This window comes from Protopterus annectens, chromosome 1.part2, assembly GCF_019279795.1.
Source record: "Protopterus annectens isolate FY-2018-M chromosome 1.part2, PAN1.0, whole genome shotgun sequence".
NCBI lineage: Eukaryota > Metazoa > Chordata > Ceratodontiformes > Protopteridae > Protopterus > Protopterus annectens.
The window spans coordinates 799416675-799434843 of record NC_056727.1 but is presented as its reverse complement, the minus strand read 5'-3'; positions in this window follow the sequence as shown (position 1 = coordinate 799434843).

The window sequence follows — 18169 nt, the reverse complement described above, 5'->3', positions numbered from 1 at the left end:
TGTTGTGATCGACATTAAAGACATCAAAGTTTGAGTCTGTTTTTTAGTATATATATATATATATATATATATATATATATATATATATATATATATATATATATATATATATATATATATATATATATATATATATATATATATATATATATATATATATATATATATATATGTATGTATGTATATATGTGTAGACACACACACACATATACATATGAGGAGATACTGTGTATACGTATAAAGGATGTGATACTGCAGCAAATTGTATCATGTTTGCATGTAGAAATAAATGATAAAAAAGTAAATATCTGAAACATGGTGCAGGTGGCCTCGGTGGTGCAGCAGTTAGCATTGTCACCTCACAGCAAGAGGTTTTCTGGTTCGATCCTTGGCTGGGGTGCTTTCTGTGCGGAGTCTGCATGTCCTCCCTGTGGTGCGTGAGTTTCCTCCGGGTGCTCTGTTTTCCTCCCACATCCCAAAGGCATGCTGTAGGTAGATTGGACACTCTAAATTGGCCCTAGGTATGCGTGTGTGTGCCTTCCGTGAAAGGCTGGGCGCCTGGCTGGCAACTCGACACCGTAAAACTTCACTGCCAATCATGAGCAGATAGGTGATCCGCTGTGGCGACCCCTAACCAGGAAAAGGCGAGAGGTGGAGGAAAAGAAGGAAAACTGCAGTAAGACAGTCATGATTTAAAATTAAATTCCTTTATTTAATGTGGTTTAAAGACAGTGATTCCGAAAACAGAAAACTCTCATTTAGAAATAATATTTAATTTAATAACTGCATCATCGGTTAATGTGAAAGAGTTAGACTCTGTGTATGCATGCAGGGAGGTGTAATGCTGTGGAGTAATTCCTAAGTAGTTTTGCTTGAATCATGTTGCTTAATATGCATGGAATATAGGAAATATGCACTACTTTTCTGAGATGCATTCTTCATTTTAAATCCCTTTCTTTTTTGAATTTATACTTTGTTTACTGAGTTTGGACTGGTGGTTCTTAGGGGATATTTTTAGACAGTCTTAAATAGCTCAAATGTATCATCAAAACATCCGGAGTAGCTCAGCCTCTTATTGTTATGACAGAATAGATCTGTAATAAATTTTCACTGATAAATTATTCATCTACAGATTCTCATAGGATTTTAGCCTGTGGCCATCACATTAAATTGAAAGGGATGCAAGCATTCAAAGTCTGATAAATGTAAATGCAGTTTGAGACAGAAGTAACTATCAAAGTCTGCACTTGTACGTTCTGTTTCATATTTAAATACCCTTAAGAAAGAAATGCCTGCCACCTAAGTGAAAAATTAAAATCAGGTCTTTGGAAATCTGACATAATGCTCTCATTAGCTATGCTGAAAGACCAACAAGGTGACCTTATGTACTGTCTTCCTTCTCATTACATCTAGCACTGTGAACACAGAGATATTAATTATAAACCAGATCAATCTTTTAGTGCAAAGTATACTTTCTGATTTTGTCATGTATCTGAACTTTGACTCACTCTATTCTTAAAAGGCAATAATTAAACGTATAGAAGGCATCATGTTTTTATCACAAATGAAAGGTGCATATTATACTCAAACAAACATCTTTCAGTTTAATAAGCAAGTCTGACACTCTCAATATAAAGGCCATTGTTCCATAAATTAATGTATGACACACTACTGCAAGTATTGTATATTATTTTTCATGACAAACATGGCTAAAGAACAATATATTTTTCTACTGTTTTTTTTCTTTACCATTTAAGTAATGCATTTGTTTCTGCTACTGGAATTAAGCAGCATTTATGACCTTATGCCAAATGTTTACTGTCTTTAAACTGTTTCATATTAACTTCTTGATGTTGAATCCTAGGTATACATTGTCCTTCCTGCAAAATTATTAAATCAAACATTTGCTTTGAATTTTAGGTAACGAATACTCAGAGGAATAGAATATCCTCCCGTCCTTTATAGATTATTATTCTTTTTTTCTCTGTTTTTGTGAATTTGCACATTAAATGATATGCCAGCTACAGATGCCTTGAGGACAGCTACGGTGCATATCCCTTCAGAACCCATTGCACTGTGTTATGAATTGCGATACTTTGTCATAACTTCAGTTGACAATATCACTTCCCTCTAAGATCCAGTGGAAATTAATTATTTTCTTTTCCCTCTTAACATCCTGGATATATTATATAACTGTCTCATTTAAAAAAAAATAGTTGTTTTTGTCTTTTGCTGTTTTTATTTTGGTTGGCCTTTCTGGGTGTTATAAGGTCCTGTTTCCCTTTACTAAAATATTGTTTGCAGGCATTGACATAATAAAAGCCTGATTTATAACTGCACTAGTAATCAAGTCAAATCAAAACTGGTAATAAAATGAAGTATTGCCTTCTATGAAATATGATGATATGTCTGTAAATGAATGAATATTAATTAAAGCACTTATGTTTTGTTTCCGAGTATGTGAAACAATTCCATTTAACAGAATATTAATAAAAAGGGCAATAGTGAATACAGAATCATTTTCTTCCGAGCATTAACAGTTTCTTGCTGAAACTTTGTGAGTTCTGATATTGTTTAATTTTACAATTTGCAGACTTTCAGATGTATTTTTGTTATTTCCCCACTGCCTACTTCAGCAGACTGTTCTCAATACATATATATATATATATATATATATATATATATATATATATATATATATATATATATATATATATATATATATATACCATTTGGAGTCTTAATTTCCCAGTGTTAGTGAAACAAGAAAGCAATGTGAGAGACCATCATTACGAGCAAAAATCTCATTGATAATAACATTTACAGCTCGATAGATACTGTTGAATGGTATACTTTTCATATTCTTGCTGACTAAAAATAGTTTTGTTCAATCATAAAAAAAGACTTACAGGGGGGAAATGGTGCTGATAGTGTGTATATTGAAATACTATGGTGGCACTGGGTCAGATTCTAAAGGATTCTGAACAGTGGAGTTGAGAGTCTCCTTTATCTTGTTGTCAGTACACTGAAGTGACTTGCTTACAATGTGTCTCGCATTTGCCAAGTTCAGTACCTTTCACTGCTGAGGTACTGAATGGCCTGGAGTGCCTCTATGTCAGGAACATTCATTAAGATTCCACAATATGCTATGTTAAAAAAAAACTCATTACCTGTTCTAGTGTGGTGTGAAATCACTTAAGGATTCTTATTGAGCAGCCAGTTCAAGCTGAAGATCTCTGGTACAACAGATTCACCTGAAGGGTAAGCATGGTATTTCAGACAGAATTTATTTGTCTTTATTGACCAGGAAAAGTCTGACTGGGTAAAATCCATTTTCAGTGGAGGTCTGGGGAGAAAAGCTCCACATTTAAGTTTCACGTGATATACGTTTGTAATTGCAGGGTAAAAATATCTGTACATCAGCCTATTTACGTGATTTTTAAATAATTCTTACATGAAGATAACATTTTAAAATAAAACAAAAAAAAATGCGAGAGATTAACATAAATTGGCTAATTATTGAATAGAGAAATAACATACAATAACAATTAAGGCATTTATGGCATGATGGCTGCAGGTAAAAGATCAAACTGTGGTGCTTTTCATTTTAGTAGTAATTTATAGACAGAGAAGTAGAATGTAGATACAAAATGATAAGAGAGATATGAAAGTAGAAGTTATGGAAATGAGCAGGAAGATAAATGACAGAGGAAAGATAAATGAAGAGAAACACTGCACAACCAGTTCTATCATTCAGGTGGAGATGCTAGACCATGAGGAAACCATCCAGTTGCTATCATGCTTGTGTTCTCCCTATCCACAGCAAGAGACAGGTATGGGGGATACCACTAGCCTACCAGAGGAATTTTATCTAATTTTAGCCAAAATTACAATATGAACAGTCCCCAGTGAAGTTCAGGAATGGCTCTTATTACACACAGCCACACATACACAAGGTCCACAGCTTCCCTTCCCCATGTTAGTTCCCAAACACTGTAGCACAGCTCCTCATGCAAGTGGAGCTCACAACTGTAGACAGTCTGGCTTCCCACCTGGTGCTAACAGTGATACCTAGTCCGATATACATGTGCAACTTCCACTTCACTGAAAAGGCCCATTGAATTTAATTGGTTACTTCAGTGATTTGGTCTTGTACATTGGAGACCTTCATACTATTGAGTGCTGATCTGTTTCAGTGGAACAAACCCAGTTTCCCCTGTGGAATTTTCTGAAGGGTTCTGGCATTCCTGATTAGTGTATGTTGAATGGGGACTGGTGAACCTCTTAGTTTGAGACTCAGGCATGGAGTGCTTGGCAAAGTATGTTACTCCATACCCAAGTTGTTTTGGAAGCAATCTCAATCAAGACAATTATTTTATGAAGATATGGAACATTGCAACAGTTTTGCCAGAGGTAAAAACAAAAAAAATCAGCTTACAAATAAAGGTGTGATACCAGGTTAAATGTCTGATGAGGTTGAAATATCTGCTGTAATCACTCTAAGTGTACAATTTGTTAAACTGATGGCATTATTCCTAATGTTATTTATTGTGAAAGTACCCTTTCCTTGTTGTGTTAATATTTCAAAACAAAAAATGAAGTACCTCTCACAAAACTGAACAACATGATATCAAATGTCACATCAAGATGCACAAAACTGCTACTTATATTTTATAAATAGATTATTCAACATTTGGTATATTGCATTTCATGCTTGTTTTAACAATCTACTTAAAATTAATTGAATATGTAAATTTAAATGTAATGAATTTTGTAATAGTTGGTAGCACAATGACAGAGACAGTTTATTTTTTTTTTAAAAAATAACAATCAATTTTATTTCTTCACTGGAGATTACTATTTAGTAGATACTGACCTTTTTTTCTGTATTATTGCATCTTAACTTTCCATACAAAATATCTAGAGGCACCAACAGAAATATGCAAATGGCAAAATAAGGCTTCTCCCATTTTCACTTTAGAGTGAAACAATTAAAATATAAATGTTAGAATTTGTAATAAATTATACCTCAGTATCAAGTGTATTGATAGAATGTTAAAGAATAAGCTTCCCTGAAATGCCCAAGTTTACTTCCCTAGACATTATGCTGATCACATCAAAATTAGAAATATTTGGTTACTTCAACATATGCTTTACTTTTTAGAGATAGAATTGCATAGCTACAATCAATAAGGCAAACAGTAGGCAGGCTCCAATGTATTATTGCCTCTCTGCCCTAAGTGGTAAACACATTGAAATAGATCTTATCAATTTATCCTGCAGACCTAATATTTGCATATTCATATTCTCTAGGAGGTCATTGCTGGGAGCAGCATGAGTTTAAATGAGCTCATGTCAAAACTTATTTAGGTGGTGATTAGTTTTAAGAAAACCATGTTTCTTTTAATAACGTAGGGACATAAAATATTGATTTATCATTTTTTTACTACTTTTATACTAAAAAAAAAAAAACAATTTAATTGGACAATAACCAAAAATGTATACCATTTGCCTGAAAGTTGCTTGCTTAACCTGTTACCCAGTAATGTACTGTAATATAATATCTGTATGCCTAAAGGTTTTAAAATCATGGAAGGCTTTCTCACAAAACAGCAGTAACTAATTTTAAAAGAGCAAGACAGGTAAGGAAATAAAAGTCAAACAGGGGACGGAATTCCTACTTTGGCTGTGTACTGAATATTTGGGAGGTTGCTTAGTTAGAATCTCTTACGTGATGGGATGAGTGAAAGAAACATGCTGTGTAGTAGGGTAGCAAGTTGCAGTGCATATTATACAATTGAATATGTTGAACCATTGACAGCACTTTGAGTGCTGTCTGATCAATGCGAAAAGGGCAAAACAACTTTTACCGAACCTCAAAGGGAAGTATTTTTGCAGGGTGGCAAGTCATTCTGCACCTCTTATGTCATGTGACACTCCCCACACCCCCCAAACTTAAATATACCTACTCCAAGGCCACACAACAATGGAAGAAAAGAGAAAACCCCATTTTCTGTGAAACTTATTGATTAGACAGTACTTGATTAAAATGCTTGTGATGGGTCCAAAGAATCCCATACAATGTATATAAATGACAGTGCAATGAGGTATAAATGAAGACACTTCATCAAATGAGGCTGTAATAATATGCAGATGTATGCATTCAAAACATCATGTTTCTAAGTCTTTTATAATATAGCTTGCACATTAACCTGTGCAAATCTTCAAATGCTAACAGCACATAGAAAATGTTTGTGTTGCACTTGACAGAAATGCTTGGAGTCTCTGCAGATGTTCCTCAGCAGCACTTTCTTACTCTTAGTTCTTGCCTGGTTACACAGGATGGGGAATGGTGAGAACCAAAGACATATAAGCAGTGAATAACTAATCAGAGTTTGACTGCCTGGAAGATGATTTATTCTGCATAGATTAACACGTAGTAAGAGCCTAACAGACATGTGGCATCCATACACTCAGTCTTGTGGCCTAATTAAACCTGTGGAGATTAACACACTTAATAGTCTAAGTACTGACAGCTTTCAGTGACTGACTGCATTGTGTAACATGGCACAGGCTATGACAACTCATGGGTTCTATCAGGTGAATAGTGCATCAGTCATTTGTCTCAGGCATTTGCCAAATACGTACTTACATTTCTTGATGTTATTCTTCTATATGTTAAAGTCACATCTATTTGTCTTTAACAGCGCAGGAGAGTGATACAACTATATATAGCTTCTATGGCACTACATACTTTTCTAGGGTACTGAGTGGTATAGGTTGTACATATGAGACAATAAAGTTCCTGTGTGGCCCAGTCTCACAGATATATGCAAACAAGGAAAGACTACTATTCCCTTTACTATCAGAGTGCATGTTATGCACAGGAGACTATTACCAAATGTGGGTGCTAGCAACATGGCAGCTCACATGACTCCCATATTTGACACATCTTACCTGCAACACTCTTACACTACCTGAACACACCCACTGGGGCAATGGAGTACTCACGTGATATAACATGCTAGCTGGCATGGCTTGTGTCATGAAAAAAGCATGAAACTGAGTTAACAAGCTGGTCACCCCAGTTTCATGGCTGCATTAAGACCTGATATGGACTCCACAGTCACAGACATTGCAGCAGCTTCAGGATTAGATAGTGAAATGGAAAACAATGACACACATACAACAAGAGACCCATCCCCAGCTAGTAATGGGGACATTACACAGTGATACTGATGACACCATGAAGTCTAGTTCATAACTATGGGATCTGATGAGCACACAGTGACAGTGCAGTGCCAGACAGGACTTGCATGATGCATGCAATGCCAGTAATAGGCTATATAGGGCAGCAAGTCAGTGAAAGAGAATAAAATAAAACTCCTGTCAAAACAAGCTGGAGAGAAGAATTAATTCACAGGAACCAGCTACAGAAGTCTTGGGTTAAGAAACTGCATTCTGTGGCAGTAATTACATCCTCCTGTGACAGTGTGCTACTTTGCCACATTGACTTAATGTCATTCTGCTGCAATTCTTTAAGAGGATTCAAGAGCTCTCATGGCAGTAATAGTGTCCTACTGCTAGAACAGATCTCCAATGGCGTTTAGTGTCAAAAGGTCTTGCCAGGAGAGGAAGGTGGTTATTATTTCCCATAATGTGGTTGTTAGAGTCTTTCACCTACTAACTTTACTGCTGTGGTTGTTCTCGGCATAGGCTTATGTATAAGGCCTCCCTAGCTAAGTACCTGCCACCAGACATAGATAACATTGATGCTGGCACTGGCAATGCTATACTCATGGCAGAGGTTTGTGTCACTATCAATGCAATAAGATAATTTATTTCTTGGATATGGAACTTTGCATCTGCATGGAGATGACAACCATGCTGGGTGGCATCTTTCCAAATGCCATGCAACGCACAAATTGTCAGTTTTGCACTGGACTGTGTAGCAGCATAGTGTGCCTAGATGATGTTCCTGCGCATTTACTGATTTATTCCCTGTGCTATTACTGCAAATGGTGGTGGTATAAGGTACTTCTGTGAGGCTGATCTGAGGCAGTGCACTCATCTGCTGTTGCAACTGCAGGGGAACGCTGTTGGAACTAAAACTAAGGAAGACCCCCCCCCCAGTCTGGATATGATGGGTTCTCAGGTTGTATACCAAGGGTTCATCATTAGGTATGGAGTGCGTAGTACCACCCAAGATGAAGTCAGGCAGCATCCTGTGTTCTCTAACTATGATTCATGCCATGTGCATCATCATCAACTGCACCAGAGGTGCTTTGTTCTGCCTCAGCCTCTACAAAAGCACCCATGGCATTGGTCTGACTTGTGAATGCACAACATACAAAATATCATAATGAACACACTAACATATGCTACAAGTGTGACCCTGTGGCTTGCAGTTAATGTTTTAGAAATACTATCTTGTAATGAAAGCCAGTTTCTGCTTCTGGGAACTGAACCCACACACAACTATGTATTCACTGCCTAAAGCAGTCACCAAGAGCTATTGGAAAAGGCATGTATACTTACTATAAAAAACTTAGGCATGCTTGCTCAAGATGATATGCACTGAAGGACTGAAAATTATTATCTGGCTTGCATTCAGAACTGATGCATACATACCTCATGCCTCTATAAAGTGATTCAGTCTCTGCAGATGGGCCTCATGGTTCTGTGCTATCTCCTCTGCTGCTGTACAGTACAGAAGAAACTATGAAAGCATAAAGAAAAACAGCACGGTCTGGCAAATTCATGCTATATCATTGATTAGTTATTGTCACTATACTTACACAACTGAGGAGTATTTTTTGTCTTAAATTTCTCCATCCATCAGATCAGGAGGTCTTGTTTGCACCTGTCATGTCACTGTAGTGGTGATGATATTGTTCATTGGTGCATGGAATTTCAGTTGCACTGGAAATAGCCTTAGCCAAGCTATTCCATGCTCTCAGCTTTATACTATTACCTGGAATGCTCCTCCTGCAGCAGGCTATGGCTGTTGCACTTGATGAGGAGTGCCATAAAATTTCTGCACTCATTATGTTTGTGCTCTAAACCGAACACCATCCTCACCTTCTCCAGACATGCCTACAGAATTACACTAGAACTACTACATGTCTGAATTGGTGCCCAGTTCAGATCTCATGTGTACTAGCCAGTATGCAGAGACACACAGCCTTGCCAGCTGTATTTGCTTAATTGAAAATACAAAGCTTGGTAGGGACATTGGCAATGATTACATCCTAAAAAAATGGAAGTCTGAAATATGCCAGTGGAATTTGGCCAAGTGTGATGCTCAACCTATTTACATATTCCCGAGTTAAGCACTGAAATGCTTTATAGTGTTTCTTATAACCATTGTTGGTTGAAGGTAAAAGGTCATGACTTGTGACATATAGGGCTGTTGGGAGTGATGCACTATCACAATCAAGTAGTACCACCTTAGAATCAAACTCTACAAAAAAAAAGGATAAAGTGTTAACCTTTGCTTATCAACTGTCAGTGCTACAGTAGGGCTTCCTTTTGTGTATGGTCATTTCAGATAAACTGCTTTCAAAATGAATGGAGATGCACTTAGAGATGCTTGTATGTGTGAGACTTGAACTTCTCGTGGTAAAGAAGGTCTATGTAAAAGGCAGTATTTGTGGTTGTAAATACATTTCAGATGCATGGAGTTACATGACCTGAGTAATACACATTGGAGTATGTTTCATACATACAAGAAATGGCATAATGTCCTAAACACATAGTTCTAATATGTAATGAGTATAATAAGTATAATAAGACTATTGTGCAAATTGTACCTATGCAAGTGCATTTTAAACTAGCTATCATCATTGTCATGGTCAACATAATTTGCACACATTATATTGCACTGATATAGCAAGCATTAATGACAAAATTGTTGCAAAAATCATATTTACCTTTTTAGCAAAAAAAATCATATTATGATAATCATTTGTATTTAGTGTTACATCCCTAATCAAATGTTTGTGGCAGATGTAATTTAAACATCCACAGTAAAAATATCTGTAAACTGGATTCAAATCCTCCATTTTCTGTTCACTTGCTATAAATTCACATCCTGTACATGTTGTGCCACAAAGGTATGTAACTGACATGTGCATTTTCTTCATTCATTACTATCCGGACTGCTGACAGCAGCACATCTCCAGACTTATTTGCCCTACAGAAAGCAGCCCAAATTAAATTTTTAATTTTTGCCTTCAGCCATGAAACTTGTTTGCACACTGCCAAGTGGCACACAAATACAAAAGGCATAACAAAAGAATAAAATAGCAATTATAGAAATAAATTACAAGTAAAGATAAAACAATTAAAGGCTAAATCTAACAATGAACCAAACACTTACAGGATAAACCTGACACATTCTTCCATTTAACATCTGTTTGCAACATCACAAGTAGCATTTCTGTTGCACATCATAATGCTTTCATGTAATGCCAATTCTTCTAAAAGGAGACACAACAGAAAATTGTATTAGCTCATTATTGACATGGTTATATACAATTAATACTCACATATTTTTTAAGAAATATATTACTGTCAGGATGACTACTTGGAAGGTATGGATAAGTAATCCAGCAAGTATGAGACATATATCCACATTTCTCAATTTAATGATTTTGCATCATCACATTTTACAAATTATCATGTTATATCATTCATAGTATGTATTGTCATTTTTAATGAGGAGAGCTGAGTTTCCAATAACACATTTATAATAGCAATTCACAAAGAGTACAGGTAAGATTTTTAGCATTTATCACATAGACTTTACCTGTACATTTCCCATACAAAACTGTGTGTCAATATTTATTCTGATCCCCCTCAGAAAAAATATCTGCAGCTGGATTTCAATCCTGTATTACATGGCTTCTTGCTCTAAATTCACTGCACTTACACCTTAGGCTATAGAGATAAATAGCTACCAAGTACATTTTCTTCACTCAGTACTATCTTGAACACTGAAGGTCACATGCTGACACCAGGTTTCCATGAGTTATAGAAGGCAGCTCAAATTAAACATTTAATTTTTTGCCTTGCGAGGTGAACCATCATACAGTGCTAGTGACTGCTGACAGTCATCATTGCACAATGCTAAACAGCACACAAAGGATGAAGCCAAAAAACATTTTTTGAGTATCTCTTTGTGATGTTTTCTCTACTTTTGTTGTCTTATAAAATGGAAATATGGACATTACTAATGGCAGACAAACAGCAGCACATCTGAATTTGAACCTTGATACCATAGCATTAGCATGACATATTTGAGACTAATTTCACTATTTGCCACAGAAAATAGACATATGTATAAAGAAGAGAATGTAGCTTGCATATATTCAAGAGGTGACATTGCATCACTTTACATTAAACGTTCTACATAAGCCTTTTGTTACAGTTGTCCATTGAAAACCCCAAGGATATTTGCAGATGAATGGAATATTTGCAAAAGTTAAGCTCCTAATTCCTTCCACAATAGCATTAACTACATTTTTCTGACCTTATTTGGTGAGAATTCTTCTCTTTTTGTGGTACTTTGCTATGGTATTTTTGATATAGATTTTAACTTCTCTACCCTATGGCTATGCAGATGTCACAGTTCTCATCCTTCCATAACCTGATTTCCCCACAACCTAAATAATACTCACCTTTATTGACATCTTCTTCTGTTCATCTCACTTTATCACTCAATAATCACTTATAAGTTACCTATCTACGTCTCACTATCTATGCCTTACCATCTACTCAGGCCTCACTAACAAGTGTCAATCCTTTTACACACTGCTCTGCACTGTTGAGCTGGCTGATACTCTTAAAGCGCCTTATAAATATTTCTGCAAGACTGTTTTTACCTCTATAGTACATTGAATTTTACAAAAACATGCTTACTTAGTTGTATGCATGTCTAAGCTGCATCATTTTGATTTTGTATAACACTTTCATGTTTATATATAATACTGTTTATATAATTTTGTGTTTATATATTTCAGGCTTATGAACTATTATACTAACTATTTTGTGGAGCTTTTCTCCCTGGGCCTCCACTGAAAATGGGCTCTTTAGGCCCAGTGGACTTTCCCAGTAAACAAATTCCAATAAAATAAATAAATAAGTTAATAAGTAAATAAATAAATAAATAAATAAATGTTTCTATTATTAATGTGTTCTGTACTTCATACGAATTACAGACAATTTTTCTCAGAGGCACAGTTGGATTAAATGGATTTGGTAATACAAATGTTATAAAGTGCTTCTCTTTTAAGTCAGTCAGTGTAAGCCCCTAACTTTTTTAAGTATATTCTCCCTGACATACCCACAGTAAGTATATAGGTTCATAGGTTCATAGGTTCATACTAGGCTATCTGCCCAAGGGCATTTATAAGCCTAGCCCATAGTTATGTGGCTTTCGCCACCCCTTTAGTTTGAATAAAAACTATGCCTATCATTTTGCTGTGCCTCTGTCAAGCAGTGACGCTGAAGTAATCCCTGGGGTATATCTGCAATCTCCCATCCATTGGTCAAGATTCCTCTTGAACAAGACCAGAGAGGTGCTCTGCCTCACATGTACCGGGATTTTGTTCCACAGCATAGGGAGTCTCTGGGTGATGAATCTGTCCCTCCAGCACGTTCTATTTATAACCGTGTCAAGGTTTAAGTCTCCCCCTTGTGGTTCTGAGGGATCTAGATTTTTGAGGTGAAGCATATTCATCAAATCTGGGTTTGACATGGCCTTATATGTCAGGCACAGGTCACCTCTGAGCAAGCGGTATGAGACTGAATAGAGCTGGAGTTCTTTCAGTCGGGCAGCATAAGACATATTTTTGAGACCCTTTATCCTTTTGGTGAGGAACTTTTGGGGCCTTTCAAGCTGCAGCAGGTGTCTGGTCAGATACATTCGAACGGGCATTGTACTCAATCATAGGTCTAATAAGTGATGAGTACAGGGGACGATGACCTCCCTTGATCTAGATGTGAATCCCTTCATGATCAGGTGGGTGATATAGAAGGTTTTCCTAACTACTTTAGCAACATGAGTGTCAAACGAAGGCTACTGTCAACCTGGGTCCCCAGATCTCTGATGACTTTTTCTGTGCTCAGTGGATTGCCACCTATATGGTAGCTAGTAGCCTTGTTTTTCCCAAAGGGTATGACTATGCATTTTTGGCTTAACTTCAGGCCATGGCTCTGGCACCAGTTATCCATTTCTGTGAGGCCCTTCTGGAGGATATCTGTGTCAGATGTGTTTTCGACTTATGGCGCCTTTGCAGTCATCTGCAAACTTTGTCAGCCATAACCCTCCTGTGTTTGCTTGTACTTCAACTTCTAAAGTAGATGCTGAACAAGAGTGGACCCAGGACTGAGCCCTGTGGGACACCACTTGTGACAGGCTTTGAGTCTGACATGGCTCCAGCAACTCTGACCCTGTGGGTTCTGTCACTTAGCCAGTTTGCAACCCATCTTGTGATGTATGGGTTTACATTCAAGCTGATGAGTTTTTCGATGATACCTGAGTGGGGTATTGGTGTGAGGCCTTTGCCAGGTCGAGGTAGGCTGTATGGACTGCCTTTCCTCATCAATGGCCTTGGTGACTGTCTCAAAAAGTCAACCAAGTTTAAGAGGCAGGATCTGCCTTTGACAAAGCCAAACTGAGTTGGATCCAAAGTCTGCAAGTTCCCATGTCTTTATTTATGAGTTCCATTATGATCCTCTCCATGGCTTTGCAGATAAGGCTTGTCAAGCTAATGGGGCGGTAATTTCCAGGGTCTGTGGAGGCACCGCCTTTAGAAGTGGGACCACAGTCGCCGTCGCACTCCTTGAGTGTCGCCGCCATCCTGAGGTGAGGCTAAGATTAAACAGCTGTCCTAACTGTGGGTTTAATTCTCATTGAGTTCATGAAGCACACAGCCGGGACACCATCCGTCCCATGGATGCTGTGTTTTTGCCTTAGTGAGGGCAGTTCTCACCTGAGATGTTTGGGGCTACAATCCTCTGGAATAGATATCTCCTTTTGGGGGGGGGGGGGAGTTTGCACTGAACCTGTCAGCCAGTATGTTGGCAATGTGTGTAGGTTCAGTAATTTTCACATCATTTTGAACTAATTCTGAGCATATCTGGGAGTTTCCTCCTAGGTTTCTAACATAGCTAAAGAAGGCCTTATGATTCTCTTTAGAGTCCTTGGCGATTTTTCTCTCAAAATTTGCCTTGGATGATTTTATGAGAGCTCTTAGTTTTTACTTATAATGATCAAAGGTGTCTTACCTTTCAAGGATTTTGCTCTATCTTGTAGTAGCTTCCTCCTTTTGTTGTAGAGCTTGTTTATGGCTGGGGTCCACCAGACTGGACGCTTGCCTTTGGTACAGAGAGTCTTAGTTTTGTTTGGGATTGCCTGATCCATGCAGTCCTGTAGGTGCTGGTAGAAGGCATTTGTAAGTGATTCAGCGGTTTGAGTAATGTTTACCACTGGCCCCGGGGGTTAAAAGGGAGACCACACTATTTAGAAGTGTGAAATGAAATTTTGAGAGTAGAAGCGGTATGTAAGTGATTCAGCGGTTTGAGTAATGTTTACCACACTGGCTCAGGGCCCCAAAGGAGACCACTAGTTTTAAATTAGAAGTCGAAGTTTTCACTGTGGTCTTTTTGTTTCAGGTGGGGGGCGAGAGGAGGACCTCCAGCGAGATAGTTTATGATCTGATCTCACCAGTGAGGTATAAACATTTTGATCCCATGTTCGTGATGATGAGATCAAGTATGTTTTCTCCTCTTGTGGGGATGGTGACTAGTTGTTCCATGGCATTTGAGTTTATGAACTCCAGGAATCTTTGGTTTAGAGTGTTCGGGCTTGAGTAGTGTTCCCAGTCTATATTAGGGTAGTTAAAGTCACCTAGTATGATGGTGTTTGAGATACATTTATCCCTCCAATGTTTTCAGGAAGGCCATGTGAGGTTCCTGAGTTTGAGAGGGTGGCCTGTAACATGCTACAAATTGCAGAGCAGTCTTGCCTATGGTTAATTGCACCTGGATGGTAACCTTGAGGTGTGGGTGTCCTTTATGAATATGGACACCCCCTCCTTTCTGGTGTTGTCCGATTTGGGGGCCGAACAATGATATGAGGTGAAACCTGTTAGTGCTGGGGTGCTCTCAGGAGCCTTGAACCAGGTTTCTGTCACAGCACAGACATCGATGTTCTCCATATTGAGAAGGGCCTCATCTTGAGATTGAGACTTCTGGCATTGAGCAGCATTACCCTTAGTTTTTTCCTTTTGGTGTTCTAGGGTGGTAGGTTTAGAATTTGAGCCTTGCCTAAAAAGGCACTATGGGGGTGGCAAGAGCTTGCCAATATCCGGAAGCCCAGGGTGACAGGTGCAAGCCGTCCCTCATAAGCAAGCGGTTGTCCAGCATGTCATCCCAGGCAGACAGACATTGATCCCTTTGAATGACACCAGAATTTAAGCCAATTATTAAAGCTGATCATCTTATCACTGTATTGTGGCATCATTCTAGGTGAAGGTAGGATACTGCTCAAGGTCAGGGTCATACCTGCCTGGGCTACATAATCAGAGAGCCCCTCGTCCCTTTCATGTAGTCCAAGGAGGGGTACCTCAGCAGGTCGCACCAGCGGACAATGACTACCGAGTAGTCGACTTGTACCTGCTGTTGAGAGACCTGAGTGCTTGGCTATGGGCGGATTCTAGCGCCTGACAGGCAGCTTACTGTGACCTTCTTTACTCAGTCTGGTGAGCGGGACGCCAGTGTGTCTGACTATGGAATCACCAATGACAAGTGTGTCTGGCATTTTGTTTGGCCTTAAGGGCTGTGACTGTTTGACACTCTGACTGTGTGGTCTATGTGTTGCATGTGTTGGGTCGTGAGGTGGTAGTTGTTTGGGTGTCTGCTTTGGTGGCCTCTGCTGTTTTGGTATAATTTTGATCAGAGCCTCCCAGTATGTCTTTGTGTGAGTATGTGTATGATTTGAAGTTGTGATGGTACCATGTGTGACTGGGTATGTATTGTGTGTGGTTACCTTCTCCTCCTGTCTGGTCTTGCCAGTCCTATGTTGAGAGAGCTCAGCCTCCAGTTTGGCCATATAGTTGCATCTCTCGCATGTATTTGTGTTTTGTGGGAGAAGGAGAGGATTGTGTACATGAGGCAGTTGTAACATTGCCTCAATATTCCCAGGTTCACCAGTTGAGCTGGAGAGGACACTAGCAACTGATCCCTCGACATACTAGAAGTAGTAGATAAAGAGACTTTCAAAGGACTCCGGGAAGTGGGTTTTAGGCTGGTGGGGTACTATCTATAATAAGAGTGCTTTATCAAGGTGCAAGTACTGTAGGAGTAAGTGCTAGGCTTTACAGATAGAGAATAGTCTACTTGGGAATCAAGTAGAGATGAACTTTTCAGTTATAGGATATGCTGGTTAGATCAGCAGTACAGCTCGAGGAAGGTAGTTTTAAGGGAAAATTGGAAGAGTGGAATTTAGATGGCCCAAATAGTTTAACCTTGTTTAACCGCCGCTGCTCTTGTGTGCAACAGTGGTAACTCCGCTACTTAAGCTGCCACAACGTGCTTAGCGTGTTTTATAGCAGAATTGGCCCGACTACTAGTTTCTGGCTGAAACTTCACCAAATCAGACAAAAGGGTCCAGTGCTTCAAGAAACTTCCTCCTTCCTAATAAGGCAATGGATCAGTAACAGGAACTAAAAACAAAGCCCAGGATCAGCAACTCTGAAACTGGACTACTCTAGTTCAGTAAGGCGGAAAACAAGAGATTTTTTTGTTTTATTACAGAGACAAGGAAAAACAGACAGTTTAGTGTGTAGCCTACAGAAACAATTTGCAACAATTAGTAACAAATGCAGAAATCACTTAAAGTAGCAATAAAACAGGCGAAATGCAGTTGCTAGCTTAAATAACAGTGGGAAAGCCACAAAAATACTTATATCTGGTAGAAAGTCAGATCACCCTGCAGGCCACCACGAGGATCTGTGCTGAGTTGGTACAAGCTGGAAAACGTTTTATAGCAGGGGCTGAAAGGAGCTAGGAATTGGCCCAAAACAACCAATGGACTACTAGTTTCTGGCTGAAACTTTACCAAATCGGACAGAAAGGCTGCTCAGTGCTTCCCACTCCCACTGGTAAGCAAAGAAACTTCCCTCCTCCCTAATAAGGCAATGAATCAGTAACAGGAACTAAAACAAAGCCCAGGGATCAGCAACTCTGAAACTGGACTACTCTAGTTCAGTAAGGCAGGAAAACAAGAGATTTTTTTTGTTTTATTACAGAGACAAGGAAAAAACAGACAGTAAATGCTATAATGTGTGTAGCCTACAGAAACAATTTGCAACAATTAGTAACTTAAAGTGCAATAAACAGTGTAAAATGCAGAAATCACTTAAAGTAGCAGTAAAACAGGCGAAATGCAGTCGCTAGCTTAAATAACAGTGGGAAAGCCACAAAAATACTTATATCTGGTAGAAAGTCACTTTTAGCTCTCTGCTGCTTGGATCACTCTGCAGGCCACCACGAGGATCTGTGCTGAGTTGGTACAAGCTGGAAAACGTGTTTAGCGTGTTTTATAGCAGGGGCTGAAAGGAGCTAGGAATTGGCCCAAAACGACCAATGGACTACTAGTTTCTGGCTGAAACTTCACCAAATCGGACAGAAAGGCTGCTCAGTGCTTCCCCACTGGTAAGCAAAGAAACTTCCCTCCCTAATAAGGCAATGGATCAGTAACAGGAACTAAAAACAAAGCCCAGGGATCAGCAACTCTGAAACTGGACTACTCTAGTTCAGTAAGGCGGAAAACAAGAGATTTTTTGTTTTATTACAGAGACAAGGAAAAAAAACAGACAGTAAATGCTATAAATGCTGTAAATCGGCTATGACTTTAGTGTGTAGCCTACAGAAACAATTTGCAACAATTAGTAACTTAAAGTGCAATAAAAGTGTAAAATGCAGAAATCACTTAAAGTAGCAGTAAAACAGGCGAAATGCAGTCGCTAGCTTAATAACAGAGGGAAAGGCACAAAAATACTTATATTAGGTAGAAAGTCACTCTTTAGCTCTCTGCTGCTTGGATCACTCTGCAGGCCACCACGAGGATCTGTGCTGAGTTGGTACAAGCTGGAAAACGCGT